This window comes from Tachyglossus aculeatus, chromosome 1 (assembly GCF_015852505.1).
Source record: "Tachyglossus aculeatus isolate mTacAcu1 chromosome 1, mTacAcu1.pri, whole genome shotgun sequence".
NCBI lineage: Eukaryota > Metazoa > Chordata > Mammalia > Monotremata > Tachyglossidae > Tachyglossus > Tachyglossus aculeatus.
The window spans coordinates 106,258,068-106,278,948 of NC_052066.1; the positions used below are offsets into that span (position 1 = coordinate 106,258,068).

The following is a 20,881-nucleotide window of genomic DNA, read 5'->3' on the forward strand; positions in this document are numbered from 1 at the left end:
GCCATGTTTTTCCTCTGACATTGATCTAGACTTTTGATTTTATTAAAAATCCCACTGATTTTGATAAAAGCTCTCACTAGGAAGTCCTATGTAGAGTGAATTTGATATTCTGTTCTGAAATACGAAAAATGGGTTGTTAGTGGGGAGAAAGAAGTCTGAACTTCCATCTGGTTTTGCCCATTCAAACCATGATTCGGAATCATTTCAACAGCTTTAAAACATTTCCTGGTCGGAAGTTATTTTAATTTTAAATACTATGAAGTGTATTTTTTGAGAGATGCTGGAATGATTCTTTTTAGCCTCATCCCTAGTTACTGGCTAACTGCATAATTAAGGCTTTCCTTTTTTAAAAAAAATATCAGTTTTGCCCCCAGGGAGCAGTGAGGTTGTGACCACTGGGTAATTATATACTCCTCACAAATTATTATTTTTTCCCCAGTAAACCAAAATGGCTAATAAATCTAAGCTGTAGAAACAGTAAAAAAACAGAAAAAAAGAAAAAACAAAGGGTCACAACCAGCAGGTGACAGCAGTGTGGAGATTTTGATTGCCTTCAGTTTTTTCAGGGATGCAGAATCCATGGAACATGAAGAGATTCTGGAAAGTGAAACATTTGAAGTTTTCAATCATCCACCAAACCCAAAGCAATACAGCATTACTTTTTCTGCTTTTGCCCACACCAAGGCAGCAAGGGGATAAATTAACTTCATGCACTCTATCGAGAGTTCTACTTTTATAGAAAGAGATGAGGAAAAGTATGAAGAGGCATCTCTTGGATCTGTGTGTCCTGGGAATCTATGGCAGGGCCCACCAAAAAGCTTTTAGCATCTTCCTTGTTAAATGTACTAATAAGGGCTTTACAGCAGCGAAATGTAACATGTCCTTATTCCTTCAATAACTTTTCACTCAAAAGAGTGAAAGCTGATCTCACAGTCAAAAATGAAATATTAACTTCATGGGTTGCCCCTTGAAAACAAAATTCAGCCTGAACCTTTAAACATTCATTCACATATAATGTTTCTATAGTGTCAAGAATCCTACACCCCAGGGGCATGTTATGAGTTGGTAATAGGATGTCCACAGAGAACCTCCAGCTCCTCAGATTATCAATGACATTACACACTGTTAGTGCTCATTTAACCCATTTCAGCAAACTCATTTATCGGGGTTCACGGAGGCCAGGAAAAGCCTTATCCAAGTTTCAAACATTTCCTCACTAAACTTTTCACTGGAGTCATTATCGATCCTGACTGGGAGTCAGGAGACCTGGGATTTTAGTCCCAGCTCTGCCATGTGCCTGCTGTGTGACCTTGGGCAAGTCACTCAACTTCCCTTTGTTTCAATTTCCTCATTCATAAAATGGGGATTAAAATATATGTTCTCTCACTCTGAGCCCCGGTTGAGATACAGACTGTGTCTTATCTGATTACCTTGTATCTACCTCAGTGCTTCACAGAGAGACAGTGGAGCTCACAGTGGAGCACTTGAGAAGCGGCATGGCCTAGTGAATAAAGCACTGGCCTGGGAGTAGGAAGACCTGGGTTCTGATCCCAGGTCCACCACTTGTCTGCTCTTTGAACTTGGACAAGTCGCTTAACTTCTCTGTCCTCAGTTACGTCATCTGTAAAATGGGGATTAAGACTGTGAGCCCAGTGAGAGATATGGACTGTACCCAACCTGACTAGCTTGTATCTACTACAGTGCTTAGTACAGTGCCTGGCACATAGTAAATCCTTACAAAATACCATAAAAAATAAACACCGTCAATTATTCTTATTAGCTGGCTTGAATTATGAACCTTCTCAGCGAGGAGCAATGAAATAGTCACAAGGCAGGAAGTCCAATAGAGTGAAAAGTAAGGAAAGCTGAATACTCTGCAACCTGAATGATCAACTAAGCTGAAAATAATTAGGGCGTGAATCTAGGGGGACAAAATAAAGTTTGATGGGAAAGGTAAATATTCAGGCAATTATGCAGCCTGGTGGACAGCCTTGCAAAACTTGTAATGAGCCTGAACACTTACCCCCAATCCCACTGCTGAATGCTAACTGCACTCTAGGGAAGTCCCTTAGGGGTGGAAGAGTCTTGCTGAATGTATCCTTTCAGCATTCCCTTCAAAAAAGATTCCATGAAAACCAGCTTCATGCTCATTACATTTCTGGTGGTTGTGAAGAGGAGGAGCAGAGAGGGGCTGAGGAGAAGGGGGAGTCTGTGACAAACCCAACTTGGCACATAGCTGGATGACTCAGGGAGGCTGGAGAGTCTGAGGCCTGAGAGAAGCAACAAAGTCTTGAGGCCACTGATGTGAACAGGTCAGGGCTCATCCCCGCCCCTCATCATCTTCCCAGTCCCCTCCCAGTCTGAATCAGATCACAGGGCTATCACTGGGGCAAAGTCTGCGAAAAATCCTAAAACCTGAGAGAGCTGTGGTTAAGATTTGGTATGTCTGGAAGAGATACAGATTCTTTGAAAACAGCAAATACAATTGAAGAAAATGTCATTTTGGTGGCCAAGGCCATTCTCCAAGAAAGGGACAATAATTGGTATTAGGAGCAGTTTATGTAAAATAGCAATTAAATGGTACAAGAAATCTTAATTCTGGTAACCGTCCATGGCTGAATTAAAGCATCTTATAAGGTATGTGACTGGAGAAAGCTTCCATAGGACCCCAAGAAAAAGAGAGAGGTGGTGGGAGGGAGAGGGAAAGGGAGAGATCCACAAGGTGGGTAAAACAGTTCAGCTCCCTTGGCCTGAAACATAGCCGTGAGAGCAGGCCAGCCTTTTGGGAGTTTCCTCTGTGGTAAAACTGCTCCTTCAGCACCTGTGGACTATCATCTTACTGCCACTTTAAATTCTGAGAGCCTGCACCTACAGATCTTTCTCTTGGAGACACTTTTACCCATAAAATTTATGTTAAAAATTGTACTGTCATCTGGAGGTTGGGGGGGGGGGGGCTCCTTTAGAATGTATTTGATTTACATTATTTTTCTGCCTGTAGCTATTATTATTGGGGCATTTTTGCTTAGCGCTTTTTATAACCTCAGTTTTGAGTTGCTGAATGGGCTAGACACAGTGATTAGTTTGCTTGCTGTCTCCTGAGCAGCACACACATGAATTTTCTTGAGGCTTGGGGCCTGATCTGCTTTCTTGAAAGAAGGTACAAATAGCATCTGGTTGGTTGGCCACCAAAAGCTAAGGAAAGCATATTTTCCACCATCTCCAAATGTCACTTTTTTTTTTACGGCTGGTTCCTTGCAGAAAGAATGAAATAATCGGAGGAGTTTATCGGACTAGAAAGGCCAGTTTAAATGCAGCAACAATACATCAGGTGAAAAGGCAGAGTGTCCCAACCGCTATTATCTAGCTCCAGAGCAGCAGGCAAAGACGAAGTTGTGAGGCAGGGGAAAGGAGGGAGGCTGTCCTTGGTGCTATGGACAGCTCCCTGGGCTCTGCTCACAAAGAGAGACTGAAATGGTTTGAAAACCTCAGCGCTGCAATCACCAAAGAAACTGGCTTGGAAGCCTGCCTATTCTGTAGTAAAACTAGTAGTGATAATACTGATAATAATGATGGTATTTGCTAAGGGCTCACTATGTGCCAGGCTCTGTCGTAGTAATAGTAGTAATTGTGTCGATTAATAATATTTATTCCCTCGTTCAATCATATTTATTGAGTGCATCCTGTGTGCAGATTACAGCACTAAGTGCCCGTATTTATTGAGGGATTACTGTGTCCAGAGCACTATACTAAACACTTGAGTACAATATAACTGAGTTAATAATAATAATGGTATTTGTTAAGTGCTTATTATGTGTCTAAGCGCTGGGAGAGATACAAACTAATCAGTTTGGGCATAGTTCCTATCCCACATGGGGCTCACAGTCTTAATCCCCATTTTACAGTTGAGATGACTGAGGAACAGAGAAGTGAAGTCACCTGCCCAAGGTCACACAGCAGACAAGTGGTGGAGCTGGGGTTAGAACCCAGGTCCTTCTGAGTCCCAGGCCCGTGCTACTTCCCCTAGATAGAATTGGGAGACATGTTCCCTGCCCACAAACACCTTACAGTCTTTATTATTATCATCAAGTGCCATCAAACTGTTTCCAATACACAGCAACTCTACGATTATATTTTTTCCAGAACGTCCTATCTTCTGTCATAATCCGTAACCTTGCTAACAGTTCTTCCATTATCATCGTTATGGTCTCTATCCATCTAGCTGCTGCTCTGCCTCTTCCATGTTTTCCCTGGACTTTTCCTACCATTAGTGTCTTCTCCAGAGAACTAGTCATCCTGATTATGTGTCCACAATATGCTAATCTGAGTCATTTGGCCTTCCAATGACCACTTTGGCTTAATTTTTTAGGCAGTCCATGGTATTCACAAAAGCCTCCACCACCACAATTCAAAAGAATCAATGCTCTTTCTATCCCTCTTATAGTCTAGAGGGAGAATTATTAAGTATTAGTATTCTTTCTTAAGTGCTTACTCTATGCAGAGCACTATACTAAGTGCTGGGAGAGAATACACAGGTTCCTATCCTTCAGAGGGCTAGCAGTCTAAGAATACAAGAAACCCAGGGGCCATACCCATTCTTTATGCCTCTTTCTGATTGATACTGATGTGGCGGGATTAGAGTGAATTGGAAGTCTACCTTACATAACTGGAGAAACCGTGATATTCTGGGGCTCAGTAGTGTCCACAAAACCCACAGAATAAAATTCAGATGATCATTTTGAGCCTTTGTGGAAAGTTGCTCTACTGGTTGAGTAGGGCGAGGGAGGGAGGTCTTTGCCTGGCCATCTGTCCTTAGACCATGGGGAACTAGAAGTGCAGAGGCCCTGCAGAAAATAACCAATGGCAGCATTGTTCTTTATCTGGCCTTTTAACAACAATAATAATGATAATAATCATAGTAATGATCAGGTATTTGTTAAGCACTTACTATGTGCCAGGGACTGTACTACAGAAGTAGTGTGGCTTAGTGGAAAGAGCACGGGCTTGGGAGTCAGAGGACGTGGGTTCTAATCCCGGCTCCGCCACTTATCTGCTGTGTGTCCTTGGGCAAGCCACTTAACTTCTCCGTGCCTCAGTTACCTCATCTGTAAAAAAATGGGGATGAAAACTGGGAGCTCCATGTGGGACAACCTGATTACCCTGTGTCTACCCCAGTACTTAGAACAGTGCTTGGCAGATAGTAAGTGCTTAACAAATATCATCATCATTATTATTATTATTACTAAGTGCTGGGGTGGATACAAGCAAATCAGGTTGGACACAGTCCCTGTCCCATGTGGGGCTCACAGTCTCAATCCCCACTGTACAGATGAAGGAACTGAGGCACAGAGAAGTTAAGTGACTTGCCCAAGGTCACACAGCAGTCACATGGCGGAGCCGGGATTAGAACTGGGCTCTCTTGGGCACATGACAGGTTACGCTGGGAAAGAGGATGGCCTTGGGAAGAAGAATGTCTGAAAAGGCCTCACTAGGGCCTCACTGGAGGCTTAAGTTGGAACATGTCTCCCAACTTTGTTATTCTGTACTCGCCCAAGCGCTTGGTACTGTGTTCCGCACACAATAAGCGCTCAACAAATACGATCAATTTCTGGCAGGACAGCGCCCGGAAGCAGAGTTTTACAACAGGTCTTTAAAAGCCTCCCTCCCATTTTCTGGGGACCTGGGAAATCTCCCAGGCAGGAACTATGTTTGAATCTGAGGAGCTCTGGGAATCAGCATCAGTCGATCACATTCCTGCTGGAAAGTCAGTATTGACTGCGTTTGCTTTCTAAGGAAAATGTTTATATCTACCGACAGCGGGAGAGAAAAAATAAAAAAATCTAGAAAAGCCTCAGAATACTTTTCACCTCACCTGATCTTTCCTCTCTAAGGATCACCCTGTACAAGAGCCAGGATTTGGGCTGGATCAGCAGCATGGTACAGACTCTCTCAGATCCCCCCATCAATTTTACTCCCAGGACGGATGGTTTTGGGAGAAGCAGCGTGGCTTAGTGGCTAGAGCACGGGCCTGAGAGTCAGAAGGTTATGGGTTCGAATCCCAGCTCCCCCACATGTCTGCCTTGTGACATTGAGGAACTCACTTTACTTCTCAGGCTCCCGGCTCCGCCACTTGTCAGCTGTGTGACTTTGGGCAAGTCACTTAACTTCTCTATGCCTCAGTTCCCTCATCTGTAAAATGGGGATGAAGACTGTGAGCCCCACTTGGGACAACCTGATCACCTTGTATCCTCCCCAGCGCTTAGAACAGTGCTTTGCACATAGTAAGCGCTTAACAAATGCCATCATTATTGTTATTATTATTAGTATTCTCAGGGCCTTAGTTACTTCATCTGTAAAATGGGGATTAAGAGTGTAAACCCTATTTGGGACAGGGACTGTATCCAACCTGACTGATTTGAATCTACCCCAGTGCTTAGAACAGTAGTTGGCACATAGTGAGTGCTTAATAAGTATCATAATTATTATTATTATTTAGTATTATTTTCCCCCACCACAGCTGGACCTAAGCGCTTAGTACAGTGCTCTGCACACAGTAAGCGCTCAATAAATACGATTGAATGAATGAATGAATGCAGGAGCGGAATGCCCATTCAAGCGGATGAATCTCTTCGGACATTGCTATACGTACAGATCTTTAAACCATTGCTCCCTCCTACCTGTTATTTGTTTTGTTTTGTTGTCTGTCTCCTCCTTCTAGCCTGTGAGCCCGCTGTTGGATAGGGACTGTTTCTATCTTTTGCCTAATTGTTCTTTCCAAGTGCTTAGTACAGTGCTCTGCACACAGTAAGCGCTCAATAAATATGACTGAATGAGTGAATGAATTTATTCTAAGGTCGGCCTTGCCCATTGGACTTCTTGAGGGCAGGGATCATGTCTACCAACTGTATCATACTGCACTCTGCACAAAGCCCTCAGTAAATAGCACTAATTCATAGAATGAGACTATATATTGGCTTTAAAAGGGAAATATGAATCAACTCAAAATTATTACATGTGCGACAGGTAACACCTTCTATAGAAAAGGCCCCAATGCAAAATAAATCCTCTGTAAACTGATATTTTAACACACATCTTCAGAGCTGCACAAAACAGACCTGTATCTTAGAGACGAACAGTGCTTTGGCCTCCAGACTCACAGAACTGTTCTATCGTCGTCCTCATGATCCCATTCATGATCAACAAATAGAAAAATCAGTGAGCCAGGAAAAGGCAAATATTCAAGTTATTCTTTAGCAAATGCACTGCATTTTCTCTTTAAACACGAATGTCATGAAACATCTCACGCTCAAAAGCTTTCATAAAATTGTTTCTCACTTCTGAAGCAGAATAACCGTTTATCCCCAATACAGTTAAATTCTCCGTAAAACAATTTATCTATAATTTTGTTTGGAGAAATTCTTTTCCTCAAAACTTTGCAGTTCAAACGGTGAGCTCCTATCCTGCTAAGGTACCACTCGATATGAGACAAGAACAAGGAACGTCTTCCTGAAAAGTAGGTTTCATTACAAATGCTCAAGGAAATTCAAAAGGAAAAACTCTAGGAACCTGCTTCTTATCTAGTTATTTGAGGAGTGATAAAGTGGAACTTATTAACTGTGCACTGCGTGTTTACAGGGAGCTGATCTATTGTAACAGTACAGAACACCTACTTTTCAAAGAAGCTGCCAGCAGAATGTCATCCTCTAAGGAGTCTGTACTCAAGACGGCTATAGTCTCTGTACGGCTCTCCCAAATAGAAAACATGCACCCCATTTTCCGGAAAGGTGGCTATTTATTATTTGAGTTTTGACTAGCTGAGGCTAAAAAAACCAATAATGATGGTCTTTGTGAAGTGCTTACTAAGTGCCAAGCACTGTAGCGTTCTGGTGTCTCCTCCTTTCATTTCTCTCCATCCCATGGGGTTTCCCTCTAACTTGTTTTACCCTTCTTTTCATTTCACTCCTTGCCTTTCTCCCACTCTTCTGTATTTCTCCCTCGTTCTCCCCTCTCACCTGCCAGGCAGCATCTTTCCCCAATTTTATTCCCAACCTCAGTACTTATGAACAAAGACATATACAATTGTATATTCAATTATTTACAGAGCTATTTCATCCTGACATATTCATGGTCTGTACTATCCTTGTTGCTCCTTCTGCTCCCATTAATTTGGAAGTCACGTTTTGTCCATCTCTCCTATTAAGCTTCTTGAGGGCAGGGAACATGTTTGGTTTCTGTTGCAATCCATCAATCAATCGGTGGTATTTATCGAGGGCCTTCTGAGGGTGAAACACTGTACTAAACATATGAGAGAAGACAACAGAATAGTTCACAATCGAAATGGGGGAGACAAACTAAAACTATTTCTCAATAGTCTGCACAGAAGGATGTAATATAAAGTGGTTCGAGTACATTTAGAAACATGAAGTAGGGAGGCAGCATGGTGTAGTGAACAGAGGAGCAAGGCTACTGGAAAGAGCACGGGCATGTGAGTCAGAGGACATGGGTTCTAATCCCGGCTCCACCACTTGTCTGCCGTGTGACCTTGAGCAAGCCACTTAACTTCTCTGTGCCTCAGTTACCTCATCTGTAAAATGGGAATTAAGACCGTGAGCCCCAGACGGGACACCCTGATTACCTTATATCTATCTCAGAATTTAAAACAGTGCTTGGCACATAGTAAGCGCATAACAAATACCATAATTATTATTATTAGAAGGACTTGGGTTCTAATCCCATTCCACCACTTATCTGCTGTGTGACCTTGGACAAGTCACTTCACTTCTCTGGACCTCACCTACCTCCTTTATAAAATGGAGATTAAGACTGTGACCCCCATGTGGGACAGGGACTGTGTCCAACCTGATTTCCTTGTATCTACCCCAGCGCTTAGAACAGCACTTAGTAAATAGTAAGTGCTTAACAAATGCCATTATGATTATCATTATGAAGTAGCAAAACAGGTAACTGAACATACAAACAAGAATCCAAGGTTCTAATCATGGTTCTGATATTGCCTGCTGTGTGACCATGGGAAAGTCACAACTTCGCAGTGCCTCAGTTTCCTTCTCTGTTAAATGGGGATTCAATACCTGTTCTCCCCCCTATTTAGATGTGAGTCCCACGTGGTTCAGGGACTGTGTCCAACCTGATTATCTTATATCTCTCAGCTAGGGCTTAGTACAGTGCGTGGCAGATAGTAAGCAATTAACAAATATCATTATTATTATTATAATCATATATTCATAAGTGCTGAAGATAGGAAATAAACAAAAATAGCATTAAAGGTGCCTGATGGTTAACGTGGCTAGGGAAAAGTAGCTGAAGGAGGTGGCATCTTGGGAGTTGTGCTCTTACAGCCGCTTAGTAAAGTGTTTTGCAGTTAGTAGGTGTCCAATAAATATCATCGGGTGTGGGTAAGTGACTGACTGCTGGGCCTCTTCTCCTGACTCACGGCTCCTTGGGTTGGGACATTCTGGGCCACTCAGTGCCCTGGTCAAGTAGCCAATCGACACTATTCACTGAGCACCCACTGGGTGCCGAGGACTATCTGAAGCGTTTGGGAGAGAACCACGGAAGGAAAAAACACAGTCCCTGTCTCAAGGAGATTTTAGCTGAAAGAAATTCAGCTCACTGCAAATAATTTAAATGTGATACAAATCCATTCTCTAAGGATGGATTCTCTTTATTTTATTTTGTTAATAATAATAATAATAATGATGGCTTTTATTAAGCGCTTACTATGTGCAAAGCACTGTTCTAAGCGCTGGGGAGTTTACAAGGTGATCAGGTTGTCCCACGTGGGGCTCACAGACTTCATTCCCATTTTACAGATGAGGTAACTGAGGCACAGAGAAGTGAAGAGACTTGCCCAAAGTCACACAGCTGACAAGTGGAGGAGCCGGGATTTGAACCCATGACCTCTGACTCCAAAGCCCAGGCTTCTGCCACTGAGCCACGCTGCTTTTGTTAATATGAAGTAGCTAAACAGGTAACTGAACATACATGAATCTGTTTATTTTATTTGTTAATATGTTTTGTTTTGTTGTCTGTCTCCCCCTTCTGGACTGTGAGCCCACTGTTGGGTAGGGACCGTCTCTATATGTTGCCAACTTGTACTTCCCAAGCGCTTAGTACAGTGCTCTGCACACAGTAAGCGCTCAATAAATACTATTGAATGAATGAATGAATGAATGAATGAATTCAATTTTCCTTTCTCCACCCTTTGTGTTTTTCCCTGATTCCCTTTCAGCCTGCTTTTCCCCCTTTTAGACTGTAAGCTCATTGTGGGCAGGGAACATGTCTACCAACTCTATTATATTGTATTCTTCCAAGCGCTCAGTGCTCTGCACAGAGCAAGCGCTCAATAAATACCACTGATTGACTGATTGTCCCCTCTCAGCCTACACTCGTCTAGATTGGGCGAGTCTTTCAGGACTCCTCCCTGCGGCTGTGGGTGTTATTATTACTATTACAATGAATAATCATATTTATTGAGGGCTTACTGTGTGCAAAGCACTGTACTGAGCACTTGAGAGAGTACAATATAATATCAGACACATTCCCTGCCCACATTGAGCTCACAGTCTAGAGGGGGAGACAGATATTAATATAAATGCAAAAATAAAGAAATAAATTATATTTATTTATAATTATATATATATATATATATATATACACACACACACATATGTGCTATGGGGAAGGGAGGGAGGATGAATGAAGGAGCAATTATGAGCGGCACAGAAGAGAGTGGGAGAAGAGGAGAGGTAGTCTCAGTTAGGGAAGGCTTCCTGGAGGAGATGGGAGTTGGGGAGCTTTCTGGGTCCCTTTAAGTCTGAGAGTTTTCTCCCCCCGGGTCTTCCGCCTCCAGCTCCCTGATCCTTTCTCAGCAATTTGTACCTCCATCCCCCAGTTCCAACTGTGCCCCTCGAGCCCTGACAGTGTAAGCATGAAGCCAGCTATCAGGGGCAAGGATTCTCGCTCCGGTGTGGATGACACTACCCAAGGCCTAAGGATGCATGGCTTGTCTCAGAATCAGGTATCTACGCGTTGACTGGATGATTGGTGCAGTCTGATTTTGGGGGAAAAAACATGCCGGCGAATCGTCTCAGAATCAGGTATCTACGCGTTGACTGGATGATTGGTGCAGTCTGATTTTGGGGGAAAAAACATGCCGGCGAATTGTCTCAGAATCAGTTATCTACACGTTGACTGGATGGTTGGTGCAGTCTGATTTTGGGGGAAAAAACATGCCGGCGAATCATCTGAAGCCCAGCACTGGCTTTGTAAGCTTTCCCCTGGCTGGCCAGAAGCACTTGCCCATAAAGAGAAAGAAGGCTTGTTGGCCTTCAGCCATCCCAGGCAATCACGCTCCTTGTGCCCCCGAAACGAGACCGGCTGTGCCAAACTCCTAGCACTCTCCGAGCTGCCCTGCCTGCACTTCTGGGCAGCGGAGGAGAAAGCTTCCCGCCGGGGGGCTGCACTTCACCGCCATCAGCCAACCACTTCAGGGTGAACAAGGATCCGTGCCCCTCAAAGGGCCCAGAGAGTAATTGATTCCCAAAACTCAGTCTGTCTTTGTTCATCAGTGAACAATGTGGCTTAAGATTCATTAAATTAAAATTTGCTTTGTTGGCCCGCAGAATGCAGCAGCTCTCCGTTCAGCGAGTTTACCAAATGTCTTAATTATTAATGCGTGCGTCATAACTTCAAAGGCCTAGTGCTGGCTCGATAATACGGTGGAGGGGAATTTTAGAAAGGTTCGGGATCATCTGCATGTTCAACGCTCTGGTTTAAAGATTGGGACCAATTTACTTTGGTGGTGTGAAAATTTGAGTCTGAACTAGAAATCTCTGATTTCACTTCAGTGCTTTCCCTTGGCCATCCCTGAAGTTTATGGGTTTTGGGGTTGTTGTTTTTTTTGGTGGTGTAATAAGAGGGAAAGAAATAGCCCAATGGTTCTTGGAATGAGGATTTTAAAAATGTGATTGTAACTGTTCCTCAAAGGTGTTAGTTAAACAAACACAAAGTAGTCCAGGCTCTAATAGCAGGCAAGCAGGGAAAGGTAGGGAGGTCTAAAACCAGGGCAGGATGGGTGATAATTCCTGGAAGGTGAGTAACCGGCTAATGCTGCTCCAGATAGTAAACAGTGAAGGAAAGAGTGTTCCGGGATGACCCAGGAACAACTGAATGCCTTAGGAAAGCCACTGACAAGGACATCTCTAATTTTGTGAACCCGTTGTTGGGTAGGGACTGTCTCTATATGTTGCTGACTTGCACTTCCCAAGCGCTTAGTACAGTTCTCTGCACACAGTAAGTGCTCAATAAATATGATTAAATGAATGAATTATCTCACGCACAAGAGGACAAGATTGCAGAGTGGATGAATTGGAAGTCCTAGACTATTAAAGAGATAATAATGATGGCACCTATTAAGCTCTTACTATGTGCAAAGCACTTAAGTCCTTCCCAGACTGAGCCCCTTCCTTCCTCTCCCCCTCGTCCCCATCTCCATCCCCCTCATCTTACCTCCTTCCCTTCCCCACAGCACCTGTATATATGTATATATGTTTGTACATATTTATTACTCTATTTATTTATTTTACTTGTACATATCTATTCTATTTATTTTATTTTGTTAGTATGTTTGGTTTTGTTCTCTGTCTCCCCCTTTTAGACTGTGAGCCCACTGTTGGGTAGGGACTGTCCCTATATGTTGCCAACTTGTACTTACCAAGTGCTTAGTACAGTGCTCTGCACACAGTAAGCGCTCAATAAATACGATTGATTGATTGATAAGTACTTTAAAAACCCCACCTGATTTACACATATAATCCCAGACTGAGCCCCCTCCTTCCTCTCCCCCTCCTCTCCCTCCCCATCCCCCGCTTTACCTCCTTCCCCTCCCCGCAGCATCTGTATATATGTATGTACATATTTATTACTCTATTTATTTTACTTGTACATATTTATTCTATTTATTTTATTTTGTTAATATGTTTTGTTTTGTTATCTGTCTCCCCCTTCTAGACTGTGAGCCCGCTGTTGGGTAGGGACCGTCTCTATATGTTGCCAACTTGTACTTCCCAAGCGCTTAGTAGAGTGCTCAGCATGCAGTAAGCGCTCAATAAATATGATTGAATGAATGAATGAATGAAGCACTGGGGTGGTAACAAGGTGATCAGATTGCCCCACGGGGGGCTCACAGTCTTAATCTCCATTTTACAGATGAGGTAACTGAGGTGCAGAGAAGTTAAGTGACTTGCCCAAAGTCACACAGCTGACAATTGACGGAGTCGGGATTTGAGCCCATGACCTCTGACTCCAAAGCCCGTACTCTTTCCTCTGAGCCACGCTGCAACTTGTGGTCTCAAAAGAAAGCTTTGGGGCAATATTCCTTTTGTGAGTTAAAAGGGATTGAGACCCAGGAGCTGATGAAGCACCTGTAGAGGAGCACGGTGCCTTTCACTGCAATAGTAACAGCGTCCAGGTGTTTCTTTTCTCTGCACTGACACTTTGCACTCTGCTCTCCAGGAAGGACACGAGAGTGGAAAGAGGGTAGAAATCTCTTTCCTTGGGACTTTAAGTACAGTGTGGGTGCACATCTTTCCAGGACTCACAGATTTCTGATCCTGCAGCAGGCTAAGCATTACTTAACAGGTCCCTCCTGGTTGTGCCTCAACAGCATTCAGATTCTGAACCTTTCTAATATCTTCCAAGTCAACTCAACCACCGGGGTTCCAATTAGACTCTGAGTATGAGGGAGGCAAGGAGCCACACACACAGTCTTTTGGAGGAATAAAGGCCCCCGCGCCATGGAAATGTCACAATCATTTCTCCAGACAACTTGGCCAAAGGAAACTTGATCCTGGCCTGGATCAACACACTCTAGTCAAGCCTTAAGTGAAGGCGGCCAATTGACCAAACCTGGATATTGCCAGCGCTTTTGATAACTGACCTCACTGATTTCACTTGCATCAGACTTCAAAGGGAAATTGGAATCCTGTCGGGAATCATTCTGGAACCAGACTGGCACACCGAACTACAAAAAAAGCCTACCTTCTTTTATTAAAATCCTAATAAAATTACACGACGCAGGGTTAGGGAACTCTAGGGAATATCACATGGTGGGACAGGGCTCAGACACTTAGGAAATAAATGTTCGGCTTTGCTTCAGGGTTTATAAACACCTTGGCCTGGCCTTGGTATTTATCTTTCTGGGGCAGACGTGGTCACGGTGTATAAGTCCAATAACATTATCTCTTAATTATATTATCCCACCTTGAACAAGGTTTGATGACAAAGGTATCAGAATGTGCCTATGTGAAGGAGACACTCTTGTCCTGCCTCAAAACAATGACCACCACTTTAGGATGAAAGCAGAGGACGAGAGCATTAGCACATCAAAGGCTGCTTTCTCTAAAGAAGAAAAATGGCTGGATGCACACTTTAATCTTTCTGACAATCTATGCACAAACTGAAATGAATTTCATTTTTCACATAAATGCTAATGCTTGCTACAAGGACATCTTTACACCACAGTAAAAAGAGGAAAAGACAAAGACGTACTAGGCCAGCCTTTGAACTTTTTAAAGCTGCATCAATGGGCAATAATACTTAACTACTGATACATTGACATACCCTTTGCAATTGTGATTTTTAAAACATTTTAACTAGAAAGTCATTTCAGACAAAATCATGGAAACTATTATAACATATTTTACTTTATGCTCCCATATGCTCATATTTTAATGCTCTGATCAATTAACAAAGGTTTAAAAAAGGCAATATATGACAGCGAAACAAGAACAAAGGTTTCTGAAGCCAAGCATTTCCATAGATGTCTATTCATCCTTTCCTCTGAGACCAGGTAGGGAGAAGGATTCAATGGAAGAGTGTCAACTAAACGGCCAAGGAGTTCAAGAAAGCAGGCTCCTCTTTCCGATAGTTCTGTACTCTCAGAGACCAAGGAAGGGCAAATAGGGAAACAAGAAGCTAGGTTGCTTAAAAGTGTAACGTTGAGGGCCAGGGGCTATGTCTAATCATTATCTGTTAACTTTTCCCCAGTGCTGAGTACAGTGTTTTGTACACAGTAGCTGCTTAATCCCCTCTCAGGGTCACACCTGGAGAGTTTCCAGTACTCTACCAGTCTCAATTGCGGGAGGGAGAGTCAAGCGCAGACATATCCATTCCATTCCTAGCTTGGGCAGTGGCTAGCGAGTGGAAGGCAATATGCTACAAGTCAAAACTCACCTGTGCCGGGCAGCAGCGACATGGGAGAGAGTCAAGGGTAGAGACTCAAGCTTACTTGGTTGAGGGAGGCAATGGTAAACCACTTCTGTATTTTTAGCAAGAAAACTCTATGGATCCACTACCAGAATGATTGCAGATGGAAAGTGGGGCGTTCTGTGAGAGATGTATCCATGATGTCGCTATGGGTTAGAGACGACTCAACAGCATAAGACAAGACACGCTGCTTAATAAATACTATGATGAGTAACTAGTAATCTCAAAGGCTACTAGTAACTACACAGGCCAAGAGATCACATTACTAGGAAAATGAAGAAAAAGCATGATTGTGTAGGGATGATATTAAAAAATGTGGAAACTGGGAAGGAGATGTAGCTAGCATAGAAAATGAAAGGCAACAAAAGGCAGAAGATGCCAATAGAAAAATTCTCCTTTCCTCCTCTCCTCACCAGTCAGGGCTGGAAAAGTTGATAACTTTAGTTCACTATTTGAAAAACGTGAATAGTTGACTAGAAGAAATCCCACTTGTGGTAAAAGGAGGAACGGCCAAAGACCGTGGGAAGAAAATGTCAAAGAGCACTGGGAAACTTGGGTATATTTTATTCAGGAGGGTCTGATGATAGGTATCTACCTATAATTGGTAGAGCAAATATTTGGGGTGGTGAGCCACCTGTGCATATTTAATAATTGGGGTTCAACGCAATTATCTGGTGTTCTTGCTGGCCAGAGAGCAAGAGGAAAATGAATGGCCACCAGGGGCTAGGATTGTGTTGGGGAGGGAAGACCAAAAGAAAAAACAGATTTTCTCCGTCACTGCTCCTAATAAATAAGGGAAGCATTGCATTAGTAGATGAGTAAGAATGACAAATAAAGACCCTTTACCCTCCTTGAGAAGCTGTGTCAATCTGGCAAGCCAAATTCAAATGCAAAACCGAAACGTGGCAATTATGACCTTAAACAGAGTTTAGTTGATCAGTTAAGGAAGCAGCGTGGTTTAGTTGAAAGAACCCGGGCTTGGGAGTCAGAGGTTGTGGGTTCTAATCCCAGTTCTGCCACTTATCAGCTGTGTGGCTTTGGGTAAGTCACTTTACTGCTCTGTGCCTATATACCTCATCTATAAAATGGGTATTAAGACTGTGAGCCCTTCGTGGGACAACCTGATTACTTTATATCACCCCAGTGCTTAGAACTGGCACACAGTAAGTGCTTAAAAAAATTGTAACAAGTAGTACTAGTTGCAAATTTGCCTTCTGTTTGAAACAAGGGCATTTTTGCTTATGCAATTAAGAAACATGAGGGACCGAGGATTTTTTTTTCCCCCAAGAGAGAATTGGTTTTGCTCCAGGCAGCTTCAACCAGTATTAACAAGGAGATCACTAAACCTGTCCAGAAATTCAGAAGAAAAGTACTGTTAAGCCAATCCTCTGCTAACCTACAGGACCCCTGAGCACACCTAAATTTTTCTTTTATCCCTAAGAAGCATCCTGAACTCTTCAAAATAGGGGCATAGTATATATTTAGTTTCTAGAGAAGACTAAGACTGTCAAGTAAATGAAAGAAGAAGGTAAAGAAAAAACGTGCTTACCGGAGCAAGGACTAGAAATACAATATTCTGACACTTGCTGAGAGACTCATTGGGCTTTTAAATTACTACATCCCTCCCTTCTCCAAAACCAAGGTAGTTTTGGGGGGAACCCAAAACCTGATCTTTAAGCTGCATCAGACGAGGGGAGCAGGCCAGTGCTGGAGGAAGGCAGGGAGGAAGGCTAGTGGGAAGATTATGAAGACACTTGCCCTGATTTCACTGCCATAGACCCCACATCCACCCACATGAAGTGAAGCCCTGCATGCTGTCCCAGCTGTGGGGAGAGGTGTCCCTCCCCTCTTTGTTACCTTCCAGGTACCTGGGGTGGTTTGAAGCACTGGGGAAATGGGGTGAGAGAGAGGAGACTTTAGTTCTCCTCTCCCAGGGATCTCAATATCCTGCTGAAAAAGTCACACTAGGAAGATATTCAGAGGAAGGAAGGTTTTTTCCATTATTAAAAAAGCATATCAGTTGATTCACAGCCAGTTACAAGGGATGGGAATTGAGGTTCTCCTGCACCTCCTGGAAAATGTATCTTTTTTTCCCCCCATCCATGCCACTGACAGTCTTTTTTTGGAGGAAACTTCTTTTGTTTCCTTTGGTTTTGTTTCTTGACTTTCTTCCCCTGCCACTGGTCCTTTTAGGGTCTGATTTCTCTTTTCCTGAGCAGTTCTTCCTTCTAGTCCTTCCCCATATTCCTTCCAAAGTCACAAAACAAGTGGAATGATACTAAGACAGATAACTTTAACATATATGTCAGAAATAAACCAATTCAAACTCAGAAAACATCTCTTTGAGGCAACTGGGAGACAACATCCTCTAACTCTGTGAACAGCTCCAAAACCCACGACTCTAAGGGGGCAGCACCAAAGAGCTGGCCATTTACGCTAAAGACAATTTGTCAGCCAAGTCACGAGAAAGGAGAAAACATTTGAAAATTCAATTTAAAACCATGAGATGACATGAGATTTGATTGTTGCAAACTGATTTCTTCAAAGAGAAAATGGGCTTCAATATCCAATAAGGCATATAGGCAATCCAGGTATTATAGGCAGGGAAATAAAAATACAACAGCAGACCCACTAAGTTTCTTTCATTAAATTCAACCATAAAAACATATAGTTATTTTCTCTCAACCCTTCATTTTAAAAATAAAAAAGACAATGCAGAATCTAAAAAACCAAAAACCAAGGCCTATGCACAAAGCCATCAAAGTAGGAAAGAAGTTAGTATGGCAGTTTGTGTTTTCAGTGTTGGAATAGATCCAAAGCAGCTCTTCGGAAAACAGTGGCTACCTTCCAAGATGCGGCAGGTCTACTTTAAGGCTCATCATGCACGCCTCTATGCTTAAGCGGGCCTTTTCTAGCCATGCAATTCCACAGAGAGGAAATGAAGAGTTTTATCACTCAGCAGCCCAAAGACATTGCTCTAATTGATTTGAATTCCCCTTGTAAGAAACTGATTTGCAGGTTCACTCAGGTTTGGGCTGGCCAGAAAATACTAGGCTGTGTGCCCCTCAAGGTGCCATCCCAAGACAAAACTGGCTAGAAGGAGCACGTTGATAAGCCTGTCAGCTTGAAGGGGTCTACCCAGTGTTTGCTGAATGAACAAGAAGAGGCACCTGTTTCTGAAAGTAATCCTTCAGTGGATGAGGCCTCAGCAAACACTGACGATACAAAAAACTCAACCTTACAAATTCCAAGAATAGCTGCTGATTGCCAAGACAACTAGGGATGGAAATTGAGTTCTCAGGATGGGAGTAAAGGCACCCAGCATTAGTCACCTTTGGGGAGAAAATAGGTAGGGATAAGGGGGCAATCTGGCTTTTTAGAACATGAAGACAAAGGCAGACTTGAAAACTGCTTGTTTGGCAAGTGATGGAGGAGGAAGAGAGAGAGAGAGAGAGAGAGAGAGAGAAATAAGGGGGTGGGGGGGGAGAGCGAGAGAATACACATTTGTATTTTGGAGGAGAGGGTGAAGTACAGTGGTTCTGAGGACACTCCAAGGCCCATCTGTGTAGGCATATTCTAAAAGCCTCAAACATGAAACCTCAGTATATTAGTGACACTGAAGAGTCACCATAAGGGGTTACTAGAAGAAAAGTTAGGAGGGTGTTTGGAGTCACATGAGAGACCAGAACTGAATGTAAGCTCCCTGGGCACATGTGAGCTTACACTCAGTTCATTCATTCAATTGTACTTATTGAGTGCTTACTGTGTGCAGAACACTCTACTAAGTGTTTGGAAAGTACAATTCAGCAATAAAGAGAGACAATCCTTCCCCACAGCGGGCTCACAGTCCTGGTCCCCCCATGTGACTCCAAACACCCCAAGTGTTTAATATCAGGGTGCACCTTGGACACTGGGAAGAAGAAACCCCAGTATCTCAAATTGAGCAACGTTCTGCATCAGGAATTACCCTCTCTCCCTCTCAATTCCTCACTCAAGTGCCATATGTGAAGCCTTGGATTTGAAGAAGCCACTGCCTGATATGAACAGCATTTAGGTGAGGCAGAGCTGAGCTCCAGGAGGAAGGATGCATTGGACTGGTAAAAAGTGTGGGGCCTGTGGGTTGGGAGGAATCTGAACCTTGAGAAGGTCCACAGCAAAACTTACACTGTCATGATACAACAAAAGAGCCCGGGCTTTGGAGTTGGAGGTCATGGGTTCGAATCCCAGCTCCGCCACATGTCTGCTATGTGATCTTGGGCAAGTCACTTAACTTCTCTGAGCCTCAGTTACCTCATCTGTAAAATGGGGATGAAGACTGTGAGCCCCACGTGGGGCAACCTGATCACCCTGTATCCTCCCCAGCGCTTAGAACAGTGCTTTGCACATAGTAAGCACTTAATCAATCAATCAATCATATTTATTGAGCGCTTACTGTGTGCAGAGCACTGTACTAAGTGCTTGGGAAGTACAAGTTGGCAACATAACAACTTAACAAATGCCAATTATTATTATTATTAAGTGTAAAAGTGGAAAAAACACTATGCCCTGCAAACATGACTAAGCCACTGTAACATACTCACTGGTGGTTTAGCTCATTGTGGGCAGGGAACGTATCGGTTTATAGTTCTATTGTACTCTCCCGAGCTCTTAGTACAGTGCTTTGCACACAGTAAGCACTCAATAAATGACTGAATGAAAGAATGACTTTCTATGGAAAACATAGGGTTTCTAGATGACACATAAGCGGGAAACAGAACACTGGGGTGGGTGAACCATCCATTCACTGGTCTGATCCAGTAATCTACATTGTTTTAGGTGATTAGCACACTTAAAACTTTGAACCACCTCTCTCTTCCCCACTGCATTTCCCTATGGAAATGCCTGCTCATGCTACAACAGACCCTGCCAGTCTTGGATCGGCCTAATTAGTCACAGGCGAATTCATAAATAGTACATATGGAAGCAAACGTCTTTCTGATCTGCGGTAGATTGAGGGTGATGGCTCTGCTAAGTAAATACAAAGCCGGGGTGAAGGGGCAGGTTTCATCAGGTCTACCTTAGCCACTTTGAGGAGCCTTGTCAATCTCCTTCTCTTAACGCAGTCACATTATACTAGTGCACACAGTAGCTGAGAAGGCATGAAACTCAGTTTCCACTGGGCAAAAAAGAAAGGAAAAAAAGGCAACGACATGTCGAACTGAAAATGAGGTGGCAGAGTTAACCTCTGTATTTCTTCCCTTTGTCAGTCCAAAGAACGGCCCTTGAAAACTACCTGTAAGCAGTGTGGCTCAGTGGAAAGAGCACGGGCTTGGGAGTCAGAGGTCATGGGTTCAAATCCTAGCTCCACCACTAGTCAGCTGTGTGACCTTGGGCAAGCCACTTAACTTCTCTGTGCCTCAGTTACCTCATCTGTAAAATGGGGATGGAGAGTGTGAGCCCCAAGTGGGACACCCTGATCACCTTGTATCCCCCCCAGCGCTGAGACCAGTGTTTTGCACATAGTAAGCGCTTAACAAATACCACTATTATTATTATTATTACACGCTTTGCCAGGGCTCTTCAAAGAGCCTTGGATCCCCACTTGCCTCTGAGGGTTGTT

General features: G+C 43.3%; 1 protein-coding gene and 1 non-coding gene across 2 annotated transcripts in view; one reads left to right on the forward strand and one right to left on the reverse strand.

Moving 5' to 3' along the window:
- The window catches only part of RALGAPA2 (Ral GTPase activating protein catalytic subunit alpha 2), a 421,002-nt gene that overhangs the window by 51,738 nt on the left and 348,383 nt on the right, over positions 1-20,881 (reverse strand). The gene's annotated exons all lie outside the window — the stretch shown is intronic.
- Positions 15,102-15,239, forward strand: LOC119938377. The gene has a single exon (XR_005454417.1). It is a non-coding gene; the product is annotated as a small nucleolar RNA SNORA7 (small nucleolar RNA).